Source organism: Felis catus, chromosome C1, assembly GCF_018350175.1.
Source record: "Felis catus isolate Fca126 chromosome C1, F.catus_Fca126_mat1.0, whole genome shotgun sequence".
Lineage (NCBI taxonomy): Eukaryota > Metazoa > Chordata > Mammalia > Carnivora > Felidae > Felis > Felis catus.
This window is the reverse complement of record NC_058375.1, coordinates 192,909,523-192,934,191: the sequence shown is the minus strand read 5'-3', so window position 1 is coordinate 192,934,191 and position 24,669 is coordinate 192,909,523. Positions and strand designations below refer to the sequence as shown.

Here is a 24,669-nt window from a genome sequence, read left to right as displayed (position 1 = left end):
GAAGAGCCAAAAAAAAAAAAAAAGAGAGGTACTGAAACCTGTTTTGTGTTCTAGCTGAAATGAGTATTACTTGGTCCAACTGGATGACCAAGGACTTACACACACACACACACACACACACACACACACACACACACACCATGTAAGCAGTAAAGTCTAAGTAGACAAGCATATAGACAAGCATTCTTTCTATTTATATATTATTAGCTATATTTATTGCTACTTAATTAGGTATAAAATATAAAATTCACTGATAATTACACTAAGAAATACTAGAAAATCATCAAAGAAAAAGTTAATGTGAAAACAAAATGCCACAGGGACAAAGCTAGTACTCCAATCATTAGGAGGTAGTAATACCGCATGAGAACAGTCTGCTTAAGCGGAAAAAAAAAAAGTACTTGAGGTGTTCTTTCTCATTTAGAGAAAAAACTATAGACACTTTTTTGGTGCAATGATAGAAGTGGTCTGTTCAGGGTGTAAGAATCTCAACAAAAGAGTTACATTCAGACTAAACTCACTTTGTGAGTTAACTCTTACCCAACTTACTTGCCTTTTCATGCACATCTGGATCACTTCACTAAAACTTTTAAAAACTGGAGCTAAAAAGGTAGTAAGACAGTTCAAATAACCACTTCCTGTCAGAAACTGGTATTTCTTATTCAAAAGAAATGTCTTTCGTTTAAAAAAATAAAGGCATAATGACAGATTCCCTTAGTATAAAAGGTCATACAAGACCCAAAAATAAAACCAGCTCACTAACCAGTTAATAAACATAGGCACATCCATACGATGAACTCTCTCATTAAAAAAAAAAAAAAAAAAAAAAAATGAAGCCCTTAATATACTGAAATAAAACAATTACTCAGCTGTATTAGGTGAAAGAAAGCAAGATACAGGATAGTGTATTTAGTATATAATACCATTTGTAAAAAGAAAAACAATGTGCAACACAGGGCGGAGAGTACATACAATATTTGCCTTTACATGGATAGAATTATCTACAAGGACAAATTGGTAACACTTGAGCAATGGGGATGAGAGTGAGGGTGTATCACATGACCACCTGCTGTATTACATTTTATGGTGAATCATGGACTATCTGAATGAATTACTAAAAAAATTAAATTGAAAATATAAATACATACATTCTGCCTTATTAGTCGTCATGTCCCCCAAAGTTTCCTGAGGATAGAGATAAAACAGTGTAATCCATCTCTGGAGTCTCTGTAGCTTTCGGCCCAGTGGACTAAATGTACTACTACTACTACTGAATAATTTTTAATATTTTAGGCAATATTTGATGAGCGCTTGTGAAGTGCCTGACATTTAATATGTATTAACTTATATAATATCTCCATTTCTATGAGGTAGATAGAGTATATTTATGACGAAGGAAACTGAGGAATGGAGAAATCTGAAGGTCCATAGCTAGGAAGTTAAAATAAAGCTTAAAAATGAATAGCTATCATTAATTGAGTCCCTAAGGAGGTACTTTATAATTATCTCACAGCCCTATAAATTGGGCGGTATTCTAATTAAACAGGTAAGGAAACTAAGGTTGAGAAAGATTAAGGCACTTCCGTAGGTCACAAAATTTCCTGAGGGTGGGCACATGACAGCGGTGGCAACAGCAGGAATGAAACCCAGGCCTGTGAGTCCAAACCCCGTGCTCTTTCCACTAACTACATTGTCACAGTAAATGCTAACCAAATATTTGAATTACCACAAACTATTGCCTCAAGTGATACTGTAGCAGAGATGAGTTCACACAGGACTAAGAAAAAAGAAATCCTTGCATTTTTTTCCATTCACTGTTCTTAAATTCAGATTTGAGCTCCGCAGCCATCAGGAAAGTGACACTGTACATCCAGGAATACACGTTCGTAAGACTCTGCCACAGGCTGCTGTAAACAAGTCTTTCTAACCGTCTCTACAAGTTACTTTATGGAGTAAGTGAAATTATAAATTTCAGCGATACATTGTAAGCATTAAGATACAATTTTCTGTACTGTGGAAAAACAGGAAAAGATTTTTTAAATGAGGTGAAGTAGGGAATACATACTTGGCTTTACTATGACCATATGACATCCAAAAAACAAAACCCAGTGTCTTAGGATGAGAGCTAACATAAAGCTACTTCTCTACAAAAATGAAAAATGCTGTTAATTAGATACAATCAAGAAAATGAATGTCAAAAAGCAGGAAAAGGAAGGTACCATTTTATGGATTGGGTTTCTAAGTTTCCTTAGGCTCTCAGGTGAGAAAAAAAAAAAAAGTCATTCAAAAAGGGGTAACATCGGTTTTAAGTGTCCTTTTAACATTTTTCAGTCTGCCTCAGTCAAAGATTCATTTGCTTTCTGAATACATGTGTCCAATAAAAAAAAAAGTGCAAGCATATTTAACTGTAATTTCTACTGACCTGGGAAGTGACGTTAAGTATAACTTATGGCCATGCTCCAAGTGAACATTCAAATATTAATGAATATAAAAGTTTGAAAAGTTCCACTTGGAATTGCTAAGAATTACAGATTATCAATCTATAAATAAAACAAAACGTAAAAGATCTTCTGGATACGAGAGGAAAAAAAATCCATCAGGACACTTTTTTTTTTTTTTTTTAATTCACAAAGAGTCATTGTCACACATTCTCTGTAAGGGACAAATAGTCTACTCAACTGATGCTGGCTTGCAGAAAATCTTCAGGACACACAGCAAACTATCGCATCATCAATACTATAATTTCTTCAGTGTTTGGAAGTAAGATCATCTTCCCAATCCTTACGTAAACTCTTTACTGCATCTTAATAAAGTTTCCCAGCAATGATAAATTTCTAAGGTGTTTTTTTTTTTTTTTAAAGACTTGCACTAGGATAAAGTAGGTTTTGGAAAAGTGACTTGGATACAGAAAAAAATCAAAAGACAGTGCTTCTATTACCAATCAGTATTTATTCTGAACAAGAAACCTTGTAGTATCCATCACAATGCTATCACACTATGACAGTAAGTATTTTCAAAACAAGTAACGTGTTCATTTTTTGTATCACCTAAAATAACCGTTTTGGCTTTACTTTTAAATCAGGAAATGAGCCGTGAGTGCAAAAAGATTTCAATAGCTGGCAACCGAAGTTATCTTTTAAACCAAACCTTTAAAGGCAGAACTGATGCAAACGAAGTCTAGGATGAAATTCCAACTTCTTAGGAAGGTATGACAAACTTAAATAGGTCATATTCCAGGTCCCTTAAAAACTGTCTTTTAATCTTTAACGTGTCAACGACTTTTCTGCGGTTCCTTTTACCAACAGGCAAAGAAAAAACAAGCCTTGTGGCTTCAACTATTGTCCGTCTCCTGCAAGGGTTACTTACTGCATGGGAAGCAAACACTGGACACTTCTAAATGCTTATTTTTAGATTTAGTATTAATCTCTTACTTAAGTTTAGACAGAGACATGTGGGAAGCTTGGTTGGGGGTGGGAGATCCGGAGGACCAAAACTCGGTTGGCACTGTTGGCCCCCAAAATATAAAAAATAGATGTAAAACAAAAGTGCATCGCCTAATATTCGTTTCAACGAAGTGCTTCAGAATGATAGATCTCAAGTGATTATTACCTTTTTGAAAAGGGTTAAAACCGAAACTGTTTTCAAACACCAGCTTCCCTTTTACAGGATCCCAACAGTTTTTTAAAAAGTTTTACAAATATGTTTTTCTTAGCCCCCCCCTTCCTCCCCGAAAGAATGCATTTCCATGACTACTGCCTTAAAAAAAAAAAAAAAGAGCGAGGGAAAAGAGTCAAAAATTATATTAAAAAGCACGGCTCTCACCATCTCAACTAAGCAGAAAAGAACAGAAAACAGTATGTCCCCAATGGGGTGGGAGCGGGGGAAAAGGGCATGAATAAAATACAGAACGAGAGGAAACCTTTGGTTTCGAACTTTATTGCACAAAGAGAGTGGAGAGAAGAGTAGGTCAGACGTTGCAGCGCTTCCCCTCGCGAAGCGGGCATGGCAGACACCGAGGCTACCGGGAAGGCAGGCACCTTCACCTCCTCTGCCCTCAACTGTCGCCTTCTTCCTCCTCCACCCCCCGCGGGCACCCCGGCGGCGCTGCCCCGGCGGACGGCCGGGCCAGATCGGGCCGGGCCGGGGGCGAGGCGGGCGGCGGGGGCCGGGCGAGCGGCCGGGCGGCGCGGGGGGCAGCGGCGGGCCGGGCCGGGCGGGCGGCGGGCGGCCTCCCCCGGGGCGGCTCCGGGCTCCCGGCTCCCGGCTCCGCGCCCGGCCCGGCCCGGCGGCGGCGGCGGGAACGCGGGCGCCAGCTCGCCGCGGCCGGGCGCCCGCACACACCCCCGGCCGCCGGCTCCCACCCCGCCCGCCGCCCGCCGGCCCCCGCCATGAGCGCCGCCGCTGGCTGCAGGCAGAGTCGCTGCCGCCCCGGCCGCCGCTGGCTCCAGTCCGCCGCCATTATTCTTTGTTCGCTGCGAGCGGCGGCGATGTTGTGGGGCTCGGGCGGAGGCTCCATCTTTACCGCGGCCCCTCCTGCGAGGGGAAGGCCCCGAGCGCGGGTGTCCGGCGCCTCCCCGTCCCCCCTCCGTCCCCCCGGCTCTCTCCGGCTCCTGCCTCCTCCTCCTGCTCCTCTTACCGGTGGTACAAGCTCCTCCGTCACTGCTTTCGTTCGCGGCCCGGATCTCGCTGGAGTTTTATTCTCTCCCCCACGTAACACACCGCGTCAAACTACACCTCCGCCGCGTCACTCACCAACACTCCGCTTCTCCCAGCCGCCCGGGCCACAGGCAGCAGCAGCCGCCGCCGACTGAGGAGCCGCAGCCAGGGAGCCAGCCAGCGCCGCCCAGTGCCGAGTGCGCAGCGGCCGCGCACGGAAACAGCCGAGCTCGGCCCGGAGGAGCTCGAGCGGCCCCGCCCCCCGCGCTGGAGGCGGAACTCGCCGAAGGCCTTCGGGCTCCTTCGGCCAAGGAGAAGGCGTTCCGCGGGGAGTGGGGGGAGGCGGCGAAGGTGGGAAGGGACGGGCGGGAGGGAGGAGTGGTCTGAGTCCCGCCGTGCCGTTTTGGCGGATAAAAACCCGGCGGCGGAAATTTGCCGGAGGAAGGTGTGTGTGAATGTGGCCCCGTGGGGAATTCCCTAGGGGTGTCGGCGGCTGGGTGGAAACCCCCGCGCGGGCCAGCCTCTGCGGCGGTAAGCGGCGGGCTCTAAGGCGGCTGCGGCGGGCCGGCCTGGGCCCTGGACCCTAGCCCCTAGTCCCTAAACGCCGTCGACCCCGGGAACTTTCGAACGCTGCGGGGACGTGGCCGACGCGCCGAGGGGTCTGGAACGCGGCTCGGTGCCGGAGTAGGGCGAGCCGGGAGGAAGGGCGGCGGAGGCTCTGCAAACGCCGCCAAGCCTGGTGCCCGGGGGCCGGGCCGGGTGCTGGGACCCGGGGCCGCTGCGCTGCCCCGGCGTTGTGGTAGCCGGGTGGGAGGGGTTTGCCCGGCCGGCGGCCTCTCCTCCGCGTGAGTGAGCGGAGAAACCTAGAGGCCGCCCGCCCTGCTCTTCGGTCTCCGGGGGGCGGGGGGCGGGGGGGCGAGGGGAAGGGGGTTGTAGCTGGAGCTCCAGGGACTTGTGGCACCTCGCAGGGTGCAACCGGGCAGCCAGGCCCGGGAATGATCTGTTCGGTCCTCGGGGCCCTCCGAGCAATCACCTGTCCAGATCGAGGTTGCTCTTGGACACTCCGAAATATGACCTCCCTTCCCCCACCTGCCCGCTTTTTTTTGGGGGGGGGACCTTACTGGTCGCTGTCTTTTCATAGCCGTTTTCCACCTTAGTGGTTTACACCCATTGTGCCCTTTTCTTCACCACCCCACTCCCACTCTAAACCCGACAGTGTGACTAACGTTCCCTCGACTACCGAAACTGCTATCTCAGAGGTCGCTCAAGGCCACACTTCTGACTCTTTTTTCTTTTTACTGAACTCTGCGGTCCTCTCCTAGGGCTCATGTCTATTATAATTCTCCTTCTGTCCTCTATCTTTCGGAAGCTGAACGAGAGGGGTTCAAATCTGAGCCCCATCCCTTACTGGCTTCCTGTTACAAAGAAGAGTTGCTCTTCCCAGTGCTCTAGATCCCCTTCTGCTTTCTCGGGGACTTTGGGCTGAAGAGGGGTCCCCTTTCCTTCTGTTATTTTCAACCCTTCTTTCACTGCTGGCTTTTCTGTCTGTCATTTGAACATGCTTAACTCTCATTTATTTAAAATGTTTCTCTCCTTCAATCTTTCTCCAGCTATGACTGCAGCTGTCTCTTCCCCAGGGGACATTCTCACGTGTTCCATTCCTCAGCCCTTTCCAGTCTGGGTTCTGTTGCTACCACTCACCTGAAGCAGCTCTGAATTGTCACACGCAAGCTTCTGTCCTCATCTTACAAGACCTCATTCTAGTTTTTGACACTATTGACCACACCCCTCATTTAAATATGCTCTTCCTTCTGCTCTTATAGCAAAGTTTTCTTCTTATTTTTCTGATTGTTCTTTGACAACCAGCTTCTCCGTTATCCAGATATTGGAATCCTGCTGAGCTGAGCCCTAATGTGTACTTTGTCGGTGGTCTCATCCGCATCCAGTAGCTTCAGGTTCCCTCTGCCAAAGACTGTCCAGCCCATAACTCAAGCCTAGATCTTGCTCTTGGACTCTGGATTCATATTCCTAACTGACCTTGCTACACTTCCGTTTGGATGACTGCGCCATGTCAAACTCAACCTGTATATCATATTCCCTCCAAAATCCTCTTCCCAAAGCCCTTGGATTAGTAAAGGGCATCTACTCAGTTCAAGCCAGAAACTTAAGAAACTTCTGACACACATCAGAACCCCCTAAACTTGTCTGCCTTAGAAAATTGGATTTGTGGCCTCTCTCCTTTCCTGTAGCCACTTTTCATTCTCTAGTATAAACAATCTTCATTCTTTGAAGTTCCTGCAATAACTACCATCTAGGTCCTAGAGAACTGTTTTTGGGGTATTCCAATCCATTTGCCATACCGTAGCCATAGTAATATTTTTAAAAATATAAATCTGATCTAGTCACTACTCTGCTTGAATTCCTTTAATAGTTTCCCTTTGCTTACTGAACACAGTCTAAGCTCCTTATCATGAACACCAGACCCTCCACCATCTGGGCTTCTCATTCTCCCCAGCTCCCCCAGCTGTCTCCCTAGCTCTCAGCACTCCAGCCATATTATTCTTTTCATTTTTTTCTAGGCTGTTCCCTCTCTCTCTCTCTCTTTTTTTTCCCTACTGTAGGCTCTCATTTCAAGGTATACGGTTGTTTTTCCCTACCCTCTGGAATTCTTTTTACTACCCTCTCCCCCTACCAAACAGTAACTTCTCACTTTCTTTTTCTGACTCACCATACATACTTTTTTGTTTAATGTCCATGTAAGGTAGGCATTATGTCTGTCTTGTTTACCACCGGCTTTTTCCCTCCCTTCCCACTCCTAGCACCAGCGCCATTTCTAGAATGTAGCGGTGCTTGTTAAATACTTATTGAATAAAGAATGAATATGAGTGGTCCTGGGCAAAGTTTTTTTTTAATATTTTGGTGTTCAGATCCTTGCTCAGCCACTTACTAGCTATGTGACATTGGGCAATTAATTGTTCATTCTTGTGCCTCAGTTTTCCCATCTGTAAAATAAAGACGATCATAACACGTACATCATCCTAGTGTTGTGATAATTAAATGAGACCATTGACGGGAATGTGCACTTGGAACAATGTTTGGCAGGTAGCAAGCATTGATTAAAATGTTGCCTATTAGTAGCTTTTCCTTGCAGATCTCAGCCTTGTGTCAAATACATTTTCAAAATTGAGCTCTTCTTGCCCTTCTTACCCTGTACCTAATGCCAAATTCTTGGAATTATTGCCTCATGGCCTATTTTTATCACCCAGCAAAATGGTCATTTTTTATAATTTGTAGAAATTTCCGCATATTCTTCCTGTCTGGTCACACTGACCTTCACGTAGGCTCTCTCTCTTCATATCGTACTTTGCTAACTTCGTAGGTGCCTTCTGACTGAAGGCCCACTTCCTTTCCTCGCCTGTGCCCTGCCTTCAGACCCACAGGCCTCAAACCGTGTATTCTTGAGTTCTGCTCTCTTGGCCTCTGTACTCACCTAACTTTGTACATTCAGTCCTCCATTCATCCAAGTGCAAGTTATTTTACTAAACCTTCGGATCCACTCCAGATTTGAAATCGAGTCTCCCGATTTAATCTGTTCTTCCCTACCATCTCCATGAACCATAAAAATGAACTAGGAATGTCAAACTTTCAGCATCCACTTTCTGTCTCTGGGACTTAGAAGCTACCCTTATTTTTGACTCAGTTGTACCCCTGGAAAGTATATTGGGGAAAGTAGAGAAGAGCACATAGATATAACTTGACTTAATGTAATATAGATAAGACATATAAGTGCCCTCATAGAGATCCAGAAAAGGGGAAGGTCTCATGAGATGATTATAAAAGTCTTCAAGGAGAAAGTTATATCTGAGAGCTTTTCTCTAACCACGGCTTCCTTTTCCTGTTATTTTTCTCTATTATTTATACTGTTGAACCTAATTTTCACTTTCACTACAAACTCAAGTTCAACGAACCCTGCCTATTCTAATTCAACACCTCTCATGACTTAATTTGCTTTCCTACATAACTCCAAGGCCATGGTGATCCATTGCATTTATTCTAAAAGTATCTGTTAAATACCTGCTTTGTGCCATGTTTAGAAACTGGGGCTATAGTACTGAACAAAACATTGCTTCTGTCTCAAAGGTACTAAAATTTTCATCCTGTCGTCTTTCGGACATTTCTTTTTGTCCACTCCTTTGTGCTCCCAGCCAGTCTCATGGTTGCAAATACTAGGTCTATGCTTGTACCTTCCCTCCAAATCACTCCCCCAAACTCCAGGCTCATCTAAACAAGTACTTACTCACACCTCCACTTGGTTGTTGACTTAGCCTGGGTACCCCCAGAAAGCAGACCTGAGGCATAAGCTCTGTGCTATTATTTTATTTGGGAATATAATTCCTGGGAAAAGAGTAGGGGAAAAAAAGTGTGTCAGGGGAATTGGTCAAGATTCTGTCAACGCAATGATAATGCTACCGTCCTCCCCAAAACACAGATACTTCCATTTTGTATGGGCCCGAACGTGAAACAAAGCACTGTCAGGTGGTTACGGCCTGAAGTATGTTGGCCATGGCAGTGGGGACAGAAAAAGGCCAAAGGCTCCACAGGCAAGGAGACCAAAGGGATCTGAGATGCTATAGACATCTAACAGACACCTCAAACTCAATGTATCCAAATCTGAACTGATTTTCCCCCTCACATCTATATCTGACAGCCTTTCCTATCCTTGTAGCCAAGATTAAAAATCTTGGCAAGATTCTTAGTGCTTTCCTTTCTCTCATACCCCACATCTATTCCTTTAGGAAAATTTATTGTCTGTCCCTTCAAAATGTATCCCAAACCTGCCTGCTTACTACCTCCACTGCAAGTGAGCCAAGTCTACAAGAGCTCATCTCTTGTCTGGATGACTGCAATCGCTTCTAGAGAAGTTCCGTTCTTACCTTGCCATACACCAGCCACGCTGCTGCCTTAGCGCCCTGGGGCTGTTCCAGCGCGTAAAATGTTCTTTTTCCAAATATGGAGAGAGCTCACTCCCTCACTTCCTTCAAGTCTGCTGACATGTCACTTTCTCACTAAAGCCGTGATCGGTCGATCAATCGATCGATCATCTATCTATTTTTTTGCCTTTATTCATGAGGTTTTCTATAGAGTTACTTCCTCATGCTGGATGGAAAATTACTGGAGCAAAGATAATGAAGCATTCCCAAGTCCTTGGCTGTCAAGTTGCTATTTAGAAGGACAAGAGCAATTTAGCTCCTTTGTATGTCCCACCTCAGTCCACCTTTACTCCGATTGTTTATTTATGGGCATATCCATACAATAAAATATGGACCTCATTTTGGGGTGGTTTTTTTTTGACCATACTGTTTAAAATTGCAAATTGACACCCACCTCAACCACTCCCCATTCCCACCCCACTTTTCTGGAATCCCCATGCCCTGTTAATACTTTTTTTCTGTGGCACTTACTGCCTTCAAGTACACTATTTTACTACTTTTCATGTTTATTGTTGAGTGACTCCCCTGCTAAAATACAAGTTTTCAGAAGCAGTATCTTTGTTTTGTTCGCCGATGTATCTCCAATACTGGAACCCTGCCCTGACATATAATTAGGTGCTCAGTATATATTTGTTGAATGAATTTCCAACTTGCCTGTTGTTGGTATTAGATGGCTCATACTCTTCAGATTTATTTTCTTGGTTGCTTCTGCCCTTAAATGAGGAGGTATATAAAAGGTTTTCTTATTTGGTAATTTTCTCATAATCTTAATGTAATAGATATCAACAAATATTTCTAGTTCAAGAAGCAACTGGAATCATTAACATCCCTCTTTATAACAGCAAAAAGAAAAAAATTGAACGGCCCAAATATCTCCACTACCAAATAGTTAATTATTTAATTCATTTTTTTGTCCCTTAAATGTACATGTACCTCTTTTTTTTTTCTTTCTTTCTTTCTTTTTTTTTTTTTTAGAGAGAGAGAGGGCGCAACTGAGCATGGGGCAGAAAGAAAGAGAGAGAGAGAGACATCTGAGGAGAGGCACAGGGAGGGGGAGGGAGGGAGGGAGAGAGAGAGAGAGAGAAGCGGGGCTCACCCAAAGCGGGGCTCATGTTTTACACAAAGCAGGGTTCATGTTCACCTGAAGTGGGACTTGAAGTGGGAGAGGTTCCTTACCCAGTCAATGCAGGCTTATGATCTACTGAGTTCTTCCCCTGCAGTGTAGAGGGATGCTTGAGGCTCTTCATAGTTGGAGTCAGTGCAAGTTATCAATGCTCACGAAGTCATCTTGTGATTTTCATCATACTTTCCAGATAGTTTTCCAACAAAGAAGAGGAAGTGCTGAACTGTTACAACTATTCCTGGTCTGTTTACCAGTTATAGTTCTCCATGTAAATTAATACATTGCTTCTTAAAATTAATCTTTTTTTAAAAAAAAAATTGAGTGTTTATATATTTTTGAGGGCGGGGAGGGACAGAGAGAGAATCCAAAGCAGGCTCCAGGCTCTGAGCTGTCAGCACAAAGCCCAACGTGGGGTTCAAACTCATGAGTGGTGAGATCATGACCTGAGCCAAAGTTGGACATGTAACTGACTGAGGTGCCCCTATAATTAATCTTAAAGAACAACAACAACAACAACAAAACAACTCGTAACTTCACTTCCTCCTCCAGCTACTGTTGCACTTTTTTCTTTCCTTTTCTTCTCTTTTTTTCCTCTCTCTCTACCGTAAATACCCTTGAAAGGGTTCTATGTTCACTGTCCCAGTTTCCTTTCTCTTATTTTCTGTTAAATCCACTCCATCTAGCTCTTGCCCCCCAGCATTCCACCCGACTGCTCTCCATGTTACTTAATCCAGTGACCTGTTTTTAAGTCTTGGTCTCGCTTGACCTGTCAGCAGCCTTCAACACAGGTGAGCCCTCTCCCCACTCCCTGTAACACTTTCTTCACTTGGCTTCCAGGACACTATGTTCTTCTGGTTTTTGTCCTACACTACTGGTCACTGTTCTCAGTTTCCTTTGCTCACTGACCTCTTAGTGTCAGAATGCCTCAGGACTCTGTCCTTGAACTTCTTTTGTTCTTGTACTCTCTCCCTTGGTGATCTCCTTCAATCTTATTGCATTAGATACAAGTAAGCTCACAACTCCCTAGTTTCAGACCCAGACTTGTATAACCAAGTACCTCAGCATCTCTACTTGGATGTTCGATGGACCTCTCCATTCTGTTATATCAAAACTGAACTCCAGATCTCCCCTCCCCTCAAAAACCTCTCCCTACAACCTTCTCCATCTCAGTTAACGGCAACACCATCATTCCCATCGCAGAGGCTGACTCAGTGACTTTTGCACCCCGTGTCCAAATCCTGTCATTAAATCCTGTTACCCTTTCTTCAAAATATATGGCCCCTCTTCCCATCTTCTCTGATGCCACCACTGTCAGCTTTGACTATGATTTTGTATCAGTCACCCTTAATTTCATTCGATGCTCAACATAGCAGCCAGAGCCATCCTTTTAAAACGTAAAGCAGACCATGCCATCACTGTCCAAAATTCTCCCACAGGTCCCCTTCTCACTCAGAGTGGAAGCCATGATTCTTACAATTAGCCTACAAGCCCCATTACCTCCCTGCCCTCGCTCTCTGATATTCTTCCCCTTACTTTTCTGTTTGGTCATGTTGGCCACCTTGCCGTTCCTCAAATGTCTCGGATACACTCTCTCCTTAGGGACTGTGCAATTGCTTGGAATGCTCCTTCCAGACATTTCCACGTCTTTCTTATCTCCTCAGATCTTTGCTCACATGTCCCCATTTCTGTGAAGCCTTCCCTTACAACCCTGATAAAAATTGTTTACCCTACACCCCGCCTCTCTTCTTTTGCTGTCCTTGTCTCCCTTTGCCACTTAATTTTTCTCCATGGCACCTACCACTTTCTGGTGTGCTGTCTACTTAACTCACTGATTGTGTTTATTGTCCATCTAACCCCTCTGGGGCAGGGGCTTTTGTCTCTTTTTTCACTGCTGTGTCCTTAACGTCTAGAACGGTGTCTTACATACAGCTGGTGTTCAAATATTTGACTGAGCGCTGTTGAAATTCAGGATCTAATACCAATCTCCTGGCGTTGGTTGGCAAAACAGATCCCCTTCGGCCTGATCACCTCTGGATGCGTCTAAAGATAATTGAGTTTCCATATTGCAGCCTGAACCATGATGGTTCCCCCAAGGTACTGCCTTCTTGTGGGGCTTGATTTCAGCACGGCCACCCTCTCTGTCTTGGTTCTATATAACCTGAAAGAGATGAGGACCTCTTTGAAGCTTTCTGATTTTTCATGTCCCAGAGTCAGAACGGGGGATCTGGCCAGCAAGATTCTGGTTACTTTTAATTTCTATTTTGAGGACTAAATGGTAAGCTTCCAGTACTGCTGCATTCTCAGCTTCCTGTGACTGAACGCAATACCATGTAAACAAAGTCAATGGCCTCTTCTCCTCCTAGAAATTGCCAGAGGGCCGGTGGTTGGCATTTGAGGTCAGTAGTGGTAACAAGTGAAGATTTATTGAGTGCTTACTTTGTGCCAAGGGCTGTTCTATACACTTTGGCTGTATGAGTTAATTCAATCCTCATAATAACCCAATGAGGAGAATATTAACATTAGGAACATTTTATAGATGAGCGAGCTGAAGCACAGAAGGGTGAAGAAATGTCCCTGAGGTCTTAGAGCTAGTAAGTGGCAAGGTCAGAATGCGAACCCAGACAGTCTGGCTTTAGAGCTTTGCTCTTAACCACTGCGCTCCACTGCCTGGTTGTAGAGGGAACAGTGGGGAGAGACTCTGCATTGGAAGGAATGCAAAGTAATTATGGTTTCTTCATTGTAATTTTACCATTCTGAAAGTACCATCGTAACCCAAACACTTCCCGCACCCCCCCCTCCCCCCCGCCGCCGACATCAGCCTATTGCCACTTTCATCCATTGCCATAAGAATCAGGCCAACTAGCTTCTAAGATATCATGCTTCCTAGGCAAAGAGTAAGCTCCCTGAAACACTCTGCCAAACCACTCCCTTCTCTCTTTGCTTCACTGGCTCCTACTCTTTAGCTGAGCTGGGAAGGGTATATCATTAGCTCCGAGTTCGTCCTAACCGTTCTCCACACCATACCAATACCCCGGTCTGGTTTAGGCGCCTCTGGTTTTGTTTCCATCAAAGTGCCTATCACACTTACTTGTCATGATTGAATTGTCTAGTTCCTTGCTGCACTATAATCTCTATGAGGGTAGAGATTACATCTGCCTTATTCATTGCAATATGCCTAGCATGATGTTTTTCACATTGGAGGGGTTCAGTAAAATTGTGTTGAATGAATAAAAGTGGTTTTTCTATAGAATACTATATCTGTGCTTCAAGGTGAGTTTTCTTATGGCGAAGCAAGTTCATCTAGCCTGAGATGGCAAAGATAATTTTCTTTTCATCTGCCTTTTAGCTTTTGGGTTTTCATGCTATCTTTGTCTATGCCATAATGCTAGTTTCCAGTTGGTGTTTCTTTCTGACTCAGATTCAACTATCATTCAACTGCTATGTGATGTCTCACTAGGGTCTTTCACATAGGTGTACTAATTTAAGCTGAGATAACTTCCCTGAGTTTCAGTTTCCTCACCTATATATCCAAGATACCTGGTTTACTTGAACAAGATAAAACTGTAAATTTGAAGATAGAGTTTGGATTTAGAGCTTCCAATTCTAATTTTTTTTTAATGTTTATTTTTGAGAGAGAGAGAAAGAGAGAGAGCTAGCAGGGTAGAGGCAGAGAGAGAGGGAGACACAGAATCCGAAGCAGGCTCCAGGCTCTGAGCTGTCAGCACAGCACCTGATGCGGGGCTTGAACTCACCAACCCTGAGATCAGGGCCTGAGCCCAAGTTGGATGCTCAACCACTGAGCCACCCAGGTGCCCCTAGGGCTTCCAATTATAACTGTAGCTTTCTTTTTTTCATATAATGTTGTCTTCCTATTCCCATCTCTGATCTGTGTCTACTAGGCCCTAGGTAGCACCCACATTATTGAGTGACAGCCATATTCCATAATCTTATCATATGTACCTCCTCCATGAACCTTTTCTCCCCTCCCCTTGGTTCTGTTTTTTACATTTTATTCATTTCCTTTCCATTTCCACTCTGCTAGCTTCTCTCCCTGACAGTGGCATTCAGGGTTTATGAAAACATTCTCAAGCCTATCCCAATCTTATATACGCATTGACGGCTTTAGTGATATTTGGTTGTTTCTATTGTATGTTCTCATTACTTATATCTATTTCAGAGATATGAGAGAAGTTTGAGAGATTTGAACCAGGACACATACTATCTGGGCTCCTGATCAAATAAGATGATTAAACACATGCTTTGTGCTCTGTTCTTCCCTGACACTCCACAGGACCAGAATAAGAAAAGTATGAACCCTTGTGGTATAAACAGAATAATGCCACCCCGCCCCCAGACACTCATGTCTTTCTTCCTGAAACCTGTGAATATAGTAGCTTACATGGCAAGAGAGACTTTGCAGATGTAATAAAGTTAAAAGATTTTGAGAAGGGGAAGATTAGTTTGGATTATATGGGTGTAATCACAAAGATCCTTATAAGGGCAAAAGGAAGGTGGGAGAGTTTGAGTCAGAGAGAGAGAGAAAAAAATTTAAAGAGGTTCTGTTTTGAAGATAGATGGTGAGGTCACAAGCCAAGGAATACGGAAACCTCTAGGAGATAGAAAAGGCAAAGAAACAGATCCTTCCCTATAGTGTTCAGAAGGAACGGAGCCTTGCCACCACCTTGGTTTTAGTCCACTAAGACTGCTTTTAGACTTCAGACCTTCAGAACTGTAAGATAATACAGTTGCGTTTTGAGCCTTAAGTTTGCGGTGATTTGTTACATTGGCAATACTAAATTAATTCCGCTCCCTAAGGACAGAAAAGAACAGGAAAGGAAACCATAGGAGTTGAGAGAATCCACACATGTTTAGAAGATGGGATAGATGGAAGAAAAGTAACAGATGGAAGATGGAAGCTGACATCTGAGTGCCCGCAGCGGGGGGAGGGATGGGGGGGGGCAGGGGGGATATCAATAAGAAGGAAGTAATTTGTCCTATAGAAATCCAGAAGGTTTCAGGGATTAGAGGTCATACCTAATACATCCCATTTACAGAGCCCAGGAAAAGAGTACAAAAGAAGGCCTACAGAACATTTGGCTAAATATTTTAAGTTATAAATCCAGCTAACAAACCACTATCTAAAGTATATTCTGTCCTATCTTGAGAAATGCAGAGAAGGGACCTCCATTTGGGGGCACACCAGTGAATTTAAAGAAATTGTTCAGCATGAAACAGAGGAACCAACAAACTACTCAACCAACTAACCAACCAAACAGAAAACCTGCTACGTCTGATATATTGAGCTGAGAATTAAAGTGATGGAGAGTTTTGAATGAGTGATATGTGCTTAAGACAACCACTAAGTGACAAGAATAATGCAATTATTAACTCCAGGAAAGACAAAAAGTTGGGAAGAGGAGGAAAATTAATTATAGCCTATTATACAGCTCAAATAGAACTGGAATACAAGGCTCTAAAAATATAACCACTAATTATTAATCTAATTAAAATTATATATAATGAAAGAGCATGTATGTAGTGGCCATGCAGAGAGGGAGAAAAATAAACCCTCATTTCCATAATGCAAAGTGAATAATGCCTAAAGCAGAAATACCAAGTTACCACAATTGAAATATGTGTAGGGGGCGCGGGGGTGGGTCAGTTGGTTGAGTGTCTTGACTCCTGATTTCAACTCAGGTCATGATCACAGGGTTGTGTGTTTGAGCCCTGCATTGGGCTCCAGGCTGAGTGTGGAACCTGCTTAAGATTCTCTCTCTCCCTTTGCCCCTTTCCCCTGCTTGCACTCTGTCTCTCTCTCTCTAAAATTAAATGTGTGTGTGTTTGTGTGTGTGTGTGTGTGTGTGTGTGTGTGTGTGTGTGTGTGTAGAGATATGGAGGTCAATTCCAAAGAATTAGCTAAAAAAATTCACAGTGACTATCTCTAGGGAAGGGTAAATATTCAGTGAGAAGGCTGTGAACTATTCAAACTATGAACATGTATAGCTTTGATAAGGCTAGATTCTTTTTTTCTTTTTTAAGTATATTTATTTTGAGAGAGAGAGAGAGAGAGTGCTAGCAGGGGAGGGGCAGAGAGAAAGAAAATCCCAAGTAGGCCCCACGTGTCAGTGCGAGCCCAAGCTGATGTGGGGCTCAATCTCACAAACCGTGTGTCAGTGCGAGCCCAAGCTGATGTGGGGCTCAATCTCACAAACCGTGAGATCATGACCTGAGCCGAAATCAAGAGTCGGATGCTTAACCAACTAAGCCATCCAGGCGCCCAATAAAACTAGATTCAAAAAAAAAGGGGGGGGGAGAAATAAAAGATGATCTTAAGGGGAAAAATCATCAAAGATGCTTTCCTGAATTTGAAAAACATGAGCATGAAGATTGAAAGAGATGCAAAAGGGCCACGTCTGAGCACATGACCATACAATTTTTAAAAGTTTTAACAGTTTTTATTTATTTTTGAGAGACAGAGTGAGACAGAGTGTGAGTGGGGGAGGGGCAGAGAGAGAGAGAGGGAGACACAGAATCCGAAGCAGGCTCCAGGCTGCGGGCTGTCAGCACAGAGCCTGTCATGGGGCTCAAACTCAGGACTGGAAACCATGAACTGTGAGATCACGACCTGAGCCGAAGTCGGACGCCTAACCGACTGAGCCACCCAGGCGCCGCAACCATACAATTTTAGAATGCCGGTTTATAAAAACAAAAGAGATAGTAAAAGCCTCTGGGAGGGACTGAAGGTTCCTACAGAGGACTAGAAATGAGAATGGCACCAGCCTTCTCAACAGCATCATCGGAAGCCCGAAGACAATGTATCAATGCTTTCCTAATCTTGAGGGAAAAGTATTTCAAATACAGTATTGTGTTTTTAGACTTGTCAGGTTTTCACACTTTCTTAGGAAACTATTAGAAAATATGCATCATCCAAATGTAAACCAATAAAGAAGATCCGGGAAACAAGTGAGTATCTGTCAGCTTAGGTTATGAGACAGTCACAACCAACAGGAAAAGTCCCCAACAAAGTTGAACTTGTACTCACCCATTGTGTTCATCATGTAGTTCTGTTGTCACCTTAGTGGGGCGGAGGCTGATGGAGTCCTCTATCTGGGACATTATGGCTAGTCTTGCGGCAGAGAGAAAAGAGAGAAAGAGGTAGTAGATCTTACACTTCCACCTTGGAGCGACACATGCCATGGGCCAAAGTAAGTCACATGGTCACTTCTGAGTTTAACATGGTGGAGATGTACAGTCCTTCCATAGAGAGGAACGTCACAAGTCATGCCCTAGGCCATCAAGGGGGTAAGGAAGTGTAATTCACCCCAGGGCAGGATTAGCAGATATTTTGAATGGTAATAAAATCTATCCGAAAGGAAACCCCTGCATTGGAGAGAGGCAAAGGGAATACCAGGACAGCATCTACGAGAAGGAGGAAGAGAGCTTCAGGCAGAAGGTCAGGTTGGGGGGGGGGGGGGGGGTGTGTGTGGAAACTGGCACTGGTAGCTTTGTGACAGGTTTGACAGCTAGATGCCGGCCTCTCTGGGTGGGCACGAGAAGACAGAGCGGCGAGGTAAGCAGTCTCTTCGAAAAATTGTAATGTTTCGAAAACTGTTTCTCGTGTGAAATTTTTCGAATACAAATTTAAATTACTTGTTAAGTGGATAGTTTACCTCAACCGTGTCTTGTGTGTTTGTGCCTCTGATGTGCACGAATCCTGTGTTTGTGTTGTGTGGGATTGGGCGCTTCCTCTCAAACTGTAGTTGGGAATTTTTGTTAACCTGTCTGCCACAAGGTCAGAAAAGAAATTAAGAGTAAACTATTGTAAACGTTAATAGCAGGGCACCTGGGTGGCTCAGTCAGTTTGGGTGACTGACTCTTGATTTCAGCTGAGGTCGTGATCTCACAGTTTGTGGGTTCGAGCCCCCCGATGGGCTCTGTGCCGACAGTGTGGAGCCTGGTTGGGATTCTCTCTCTCCCTCCCTCTCTCCCTGCCCCTCCCACTTTCCCTCTCTTTCTCTCTCTCAAAATACATAAATAAACTTAAAAAAATACTTTAACGGCAACTCAACAGAGTAGTGTATGTCTATTGAAATCAATAATGCAAAATGTGGAGGTTATGTCTTATATTCTTGGTTTTTAAATTTCTTCTAGTAAATCATTCCTACCCTCTTTTACAAACACCTGCATTGGATTGGAAATTCAGAAAATTTGGTCCTTCGCCACAGTGTTAGAAACACTGACTGAGGGAATAAAAGTAAAGCTCTAGGATGAAAATATTTAGAAATACTGCCCTAGGACAATCAGCAAATGACCATGCTATACTTCTGACTGTCCTGCCCCCTCCACATTATACTCAGAGAATTTTATGTAGAAAGAACAGAAGCATATTGAGGTCAGCTCTTCCTGTTCTTCTGTGACAACTTATTTGCGACAACCTCCTCCTCATCCATCTTGGCCCCTCAGTAAAGCACCTGGAAAGAACCCAAAGAAAACAGTTGTGTTTTCCAAGAAACCGTGGGAAAACAGCATCAGCAGGCCCGAGGTGAAGACATTTGACTTTCTAAGGATAACAAGCTTACTTTATGCAGCCCTATCCAAATTCTGCATTTTTGTCTGCGCTGCTCTCATGTTAACAGTCAAATACCTTAGATATTAGCACTAATAATATAAAAAGATGGGGATTCTCTTGCCTTTTTAACTAGTTTGTTAGGTTCTTGCTTCTTTCCTTCGGGCTTTATGCTCACGCTACGGGTGCCTATTCACAGGAAACAAAGAAAACGTCCGTACTAACTGTCTTTGGGGGCTTCAAAAACTTGATGCTTCCCTGTGATTAAGTAAAATGCAATTTATCATAGGATGCACCTCAGAAATACCAGAGCACATCTCTTCTCCAGAATAGTGACATTTCTTTTCAGTATATGAGCGAAAATGATGAAGTGGTCAGTAATTCTGTCGATTTTAACGCTGAAGTTCACATGTGTCTTGACAAAACACTTCTGGGCTCTGTCAGTTGTGGGTTAGTCATGGATGTTGTCTTGGTGACACTGGAAAACAACACAGCCGACTCATGTCCAAACAGGAATTGTTACTACCTGCACTCAGGTAGAGGATATAGAGGTTTAAACCATGCCCCGAGGGGCATCGCATCTCTGCACAGTGAAAGGCTGTCAAAACCTGGTTAGCTTCTGAGAGAGGAGTCAGTGGTTCTCCTAAAACTAACCATATCGAGGTATTTGACCTTTGCGGTCTGGTACTTAGTGAGGGGCTCTCAAGTTTCTTTTTCTCACACAACACATTTCTACCAATAGCATCCAAAGATGATACCGGGGGGAAGGGGTGCTGTCCATTTTCAAAAGCTCCTCCCACCCACGTTTGAAATCCCTCCCCACTCTCCCCCCTTTTACAAGGAATTTAAAGAGTGTTTTTATTTGAGTGTGCAAGGATGATAGAGAAGGAGGGAATAAATCTTTTAACCCATACACATCTCCAGGCAGCAAATGAGAATAAGAACCCTTAAAAATTTCAATGTCGTGATTGCTAGTGTCCCTGCTCTGTGCAGACTTAGCAAGGAATCTGGTCTTGTCAGCTAAATTCTTATATTTCAGTATTTGACATACTTTTTTTTTTTTTTTTTAGGGACTTGTCAATGATGATTTAGTGTATGTTTCTGCACGCTGCATCAACCACAGTGTTGCTTCTTTTAGGAAATATCTTCTTGCCAACAGAACTTTGAGGAGGACACACATGCACAAGCAGATTTTCTATCATTAGGGTTGTGCATTTGCAGATCAGAAAAACAACTTTGTTTCGTCCTAATCCGTCGGTTGGAATGAATATCTTCACAGTTCTGAGATCCTCTTAAACTAGGAGGTCCCTTAGGGGCGCCTGAGTGACTCAGTTGGTTAAGCATCTGATTTCTGCTCAGGCCATGATCTCACAGTTTATGGGTTCGAGCCCCAAGTCGGGCTCTGTGCTGACAGCGTGAGCCTACTTTGGACCCTCCGTCCCCCCCTGCTCCTCCCCTGTGCGTGCTCTCTCTCTCAAAAATAAGTTTAAAAATAATAATAAAATGAGAAATCCCTTAGTAATCTATTCTCAAACTACAAATGAGGGTTATAAACATCAGTGAAATGGAATTGAACTTACTAGAATTTGGTGTGCTCACAGCCCTGGCTCTTGACAGGATGGCCTCTCATTCTAGGTTCGTGGAATTTTCCTATCTAGACTGATTTTCTTCCAGGATGGACAACACCCCCCTGCCTCCCAGTACAATTACCTTGTGTAGCTTCATCTAATGAATCTGCAGGTGTTATCATCTAGTATGTTACTCTCTAACACCCTGTAAATGTTACTCATTTCTATTCTATGGCACAGTTGCTAAATCGTTTTTGTAACTGTGGTTTTGAGATGAACCAGTAGAATGCTTTTCTATTTGTGTGTCAGAGTTTCTCATACTTCTTCCAGGAAGGCAGAACTGAATCATTTTCAGGACTTTTTTTTTGTTTTGTTTTTAATTGAGCTGTAATTGACATACTATTAGTTTCGCTTTTATATGACCTACTCTGTCATCGTCAGTCCAAGATTAGACAGATAGCGTTTGCTCTTGTGGCCTTCGTGATGCAAAGTGTGAAAAGACTTATGATCAAAACACTCCTTAAGCGGCTTGCTGCAGCCCGGGAATGTTTACTGGAATTACCCATAGCGCAGCATGAAGCCAAAGGAGCTTAAAAAACACCCTCCCTTTCTTTCCATGAGGGCTTGTCCTAAGTTGTGGCTTCACTGTCAGAGCTTGCTACACACATACAGGCAGAGCTCCTCTCTTGTGGTAGGAAGTGTATCACCCATTCAGGCAGTAATCTGCCCAACCAGATAGACTCTAAGTGCCTCCAGGCTGAGGACAGAGTCTTACTCATTGCTCTCGTCCAGCACCTCCTTCTGTGCCTGGTTATTGACCTGAGCAGAGTGAACCAAACTCAACACCCGAAACACAGAACACAAGAGACTAGAATCAGAGAGCTGAGTGGAATAGAGAGGGAGGCATGGAAGATTTGTGCTAAAGATTGTGTTCTTAAAATTCTTAAAGGTGAGGATTTATTAAATAAGAGGCCGAGGATTTTTTCCAAGAAAAAAATGGCAAAGTACAAAGACTGTTTGGGGCATACAGGAAACATAGTAGTTTTCTTCACGATTTCGAACTTTCTCTACAAAGGGCAGGGTTGAGGATGGTAACTACATCCCGGGGTCATTATGAGGAAGAACGAGAAGATCCATGGATCTCCCTTAGCGCTGGGTCCCTGACCCATTGGGAGTGATTAGTATTAGATATTCTTACCATCATATTCATTGCATCCAGTTAAAGGGTAGTTTTGTGTCTCGAATTAAAAAACTGCCGATTAAACTGTTACATGATAATTTCTTACCGTCAAAATTATTTTCTACATATCGAAAGATTTTAGACTTATTTAGACAGATTTTAAAAACCATGTTCCATTCTCAGGCCACATATAAAGAGGAACTCTCGCATGTTCAGAGTCTAGTTCGTTGAAATCACTTTTTGACTCAGAGACGTTGATTTCCGTGTTTTTTTCTCGCAATGTTTTCTGTGATATCAAGTGTTGGAAATGAGAAATGCAGCATTCCTAAAACGTCTCATCTGCCAAATCCCAGATTTTCTCACCAACCACTGGCACAGACCCTCCTTGCACTTGCTTTGTCTTTCCAGAAAGAGTCCAGAGGGCATTCTCAGGCGACAACCAAATTCACATTCTTTCCTGAATTCCTGCATGTCACATCCTAACCTGCTGCTTCCATGGTCTTCCCCATTGTAAGAGTCGCTCAGAACACAATCCCTGGAGTCACTTTTGGCTCTCCTCTGTTTGTTACACCCCTCCAACCCCACCAAGACTCTAAATCCAGAACCTGGCTCCCATCTGTCTTCCTCCACTGCTGCTTCTCTAGCCTAAGGCATCATCATCTTTCACCTATAATCACCCCCAACAGGTTTTTCTGCTTTTGTCTTGGCCCTACTACAGTTCTGTCGTCAGCGCAGTGGCCTGAACAAATCTTGCAAGGCTAAGGCAGCTCTCCGTCCCTCCTCTACCTGAAACCCAGCAGTAGCTGTGGCTCTCACTCAGAGTGAAAGCCGAAGTCTTTGCAGTGTTCCCCTCCTCCCCTGGCCCTGCACAATGGATGCTCACCACTTCACCCCTCTCTTCCCCTCCTACTCCCTTCTGGGCACTTCCTCCAGACTCACTAGCCTCCTGGCTGTTTCTTAATCTCACCAGACATGCTCCTGCCTAAGCGTCTTTGCCCTATCTCTTCCCTCTTCCAGAAAACCGCCTCCAGGATCTGCAGACTTAACTCCCTCACCTCCTTCGGGTCTTTGCTCGTGTGCTCACTGAAGCAAGCCTCCCTTGACCACGTGAATTAATACTGCAGTCCGGGCCACCCCACCCTCTTGAACACACTCCACATTTTCTTTTTCCACAGCACTTAGCAGTGTAACATGCTATAAAATGGACTCATTGATTATGGTTGGTTGCTTGCTAGATTTCTTACAAGGGCAGGCATCTTTGATTTGTTCACTATGGTTCCCAAGTGCCCAGAACGGCGCCTCAGACTTGTTGAATTGTATTGAACTCTGATAAATCCGCTGACTGAGACCACCACAAGGTGCAGTGGAAATATATGGAAAATGGCCTGCACTGAGCAGGTTAAGAAAGACTTTGTGAAGGAGCTAATGTCTCAGCTGGACTTGTTTCTGGATAAACAGAGTGAGGAGACCCAAGGAACCATGGGAAGCAATGAGATCACAGATGCAAAGTAGTCCCTTGGGTGTTGTTTCAGGTGGAAATTTAAATCGGACTCAACTTATATTACCGTTCTGAGTAAGGAAGTCAAGTCCCATTGGGAAAACCCTTTGTAAACAAATGTGTCAATAAAGCTTAGGTCTGTCTGGCTGTACCTCATTATCACAGTCAGCACTGATAACATTTCATGGTCAAACTGCATTGGCCAGGAATTTCAATCTGACCAGCCCCAATCTTCGTTTCGGTCAGTAGAGTGGCCGGTAATGAAATGATAAGGTTCTGCTAGCCAACGTAGCAGTTAAGGAAGTTTATAATGAATCTTTAGAAAGAAATGCAATGGCACAGAGCTTTTTCTCATTTGAAGTGTTCTTTCTGTGCAGACCAGGGTTGCCTCAGAGATAGGGTCCTAGCTATTCAGTACTTGGGACACAAATCCACTCTCAAATCAGCTTTGTAACTTACAGTGTATGATTTATGTGTTCTTGACAATCTGTGCCATCTGGTGGCTTCATATTAAATAATATTCTTGATAATTAGACATCAAGCTCAGTTGTTTCTAGCTGTTGGAGGAGTGTATGTGCTGTCAGCATGTAAATATAACACATTTTAGAATTGTACATTCTTTACAATGCTTAGCTGCGCCCTTGGAATTTCAGTAGGCAGATCCAAAGCCCTTTCTGCCTTCCCAGTTTTGACTTTTTTCATAGAATTACCTAAGCTCGGTCCCTGGATGACATACATTAATCAATGTGCGTTATTTAAACGACTACATCAAATAAATTTTGATCCAGAAGAAACATATGGCTTAAGCCTCAAGGTGTCAGGGAAACCGAACTTAGTGTACTTTTTTTAAGTTTTATTGGGGGGGGGGCAGAGAGAGAGAGGGGGAACGGAGAATCAGAGGCGGGCTCTCCGCTAACAGCAGCGAGCACAATGCAGGGCTCGAACTCATGAACTGCGAGATCATGACCTGAACTGAAGTTGGACACTCAACCAACTGAGCCACCCAGGTGCCCCTAAACTTAGTGTACTCTCGTGTCTATAAGATAGGACTCATTGTAGTACCTATTTAAGTCTTTATGAGAATTAG

General features: G+C 43.9%; 1 protein-coding gene and 1 long non-coding RNA gene across 8 annotated transcripts in view; one reads left to right on the top strand and one right to left on the bottom strand.

Annotated features, from left to right (window-relative positions):
* Positions 1–4,865, bottom strand: part of CREB1 (cAMP responsive element binding protein 1) — a 60,720-nt gene extending 55,855 nt beyond the window's left edge. For 2 of the 5 annotated variants that reach the window (XM_023259641.2, XR_002744916.2), the window contains exon 1: positions 4,637–4,798. The gene's annotated coding sequence lies outside the window, so the exon portion shown is untranslated. Of the gene's footprint in view, positions 1–4,636 lie in introns of all 5 variants that reach the window. The other 3 variants (XM_023259643.2, XM_023259642.2, XM_023259644.2) reach the window with 3 other exon arrangements.
* Positions 4,866–5,016: 151 nt separating this feature from the next.
* LOC102900246 overlaps positions 5,017–24,669 on the top strand; it is a 75,598-nt gene continuing 55,945 nt past the window's right edge. For 2 of the 3 annotated variants that reach the window (XR_006583496.1, XR_002744914.2), the window contains exon 1: positions 5,017–5,187. This is a non-coding gene — a long non-coding RNA (uncharacterized LOC102900246). The remainder of the gene's footprint in view (positions 5,188–24,669) is intronic. The other variant, XR_002744915.2, reaches the window with a different exon arrangement.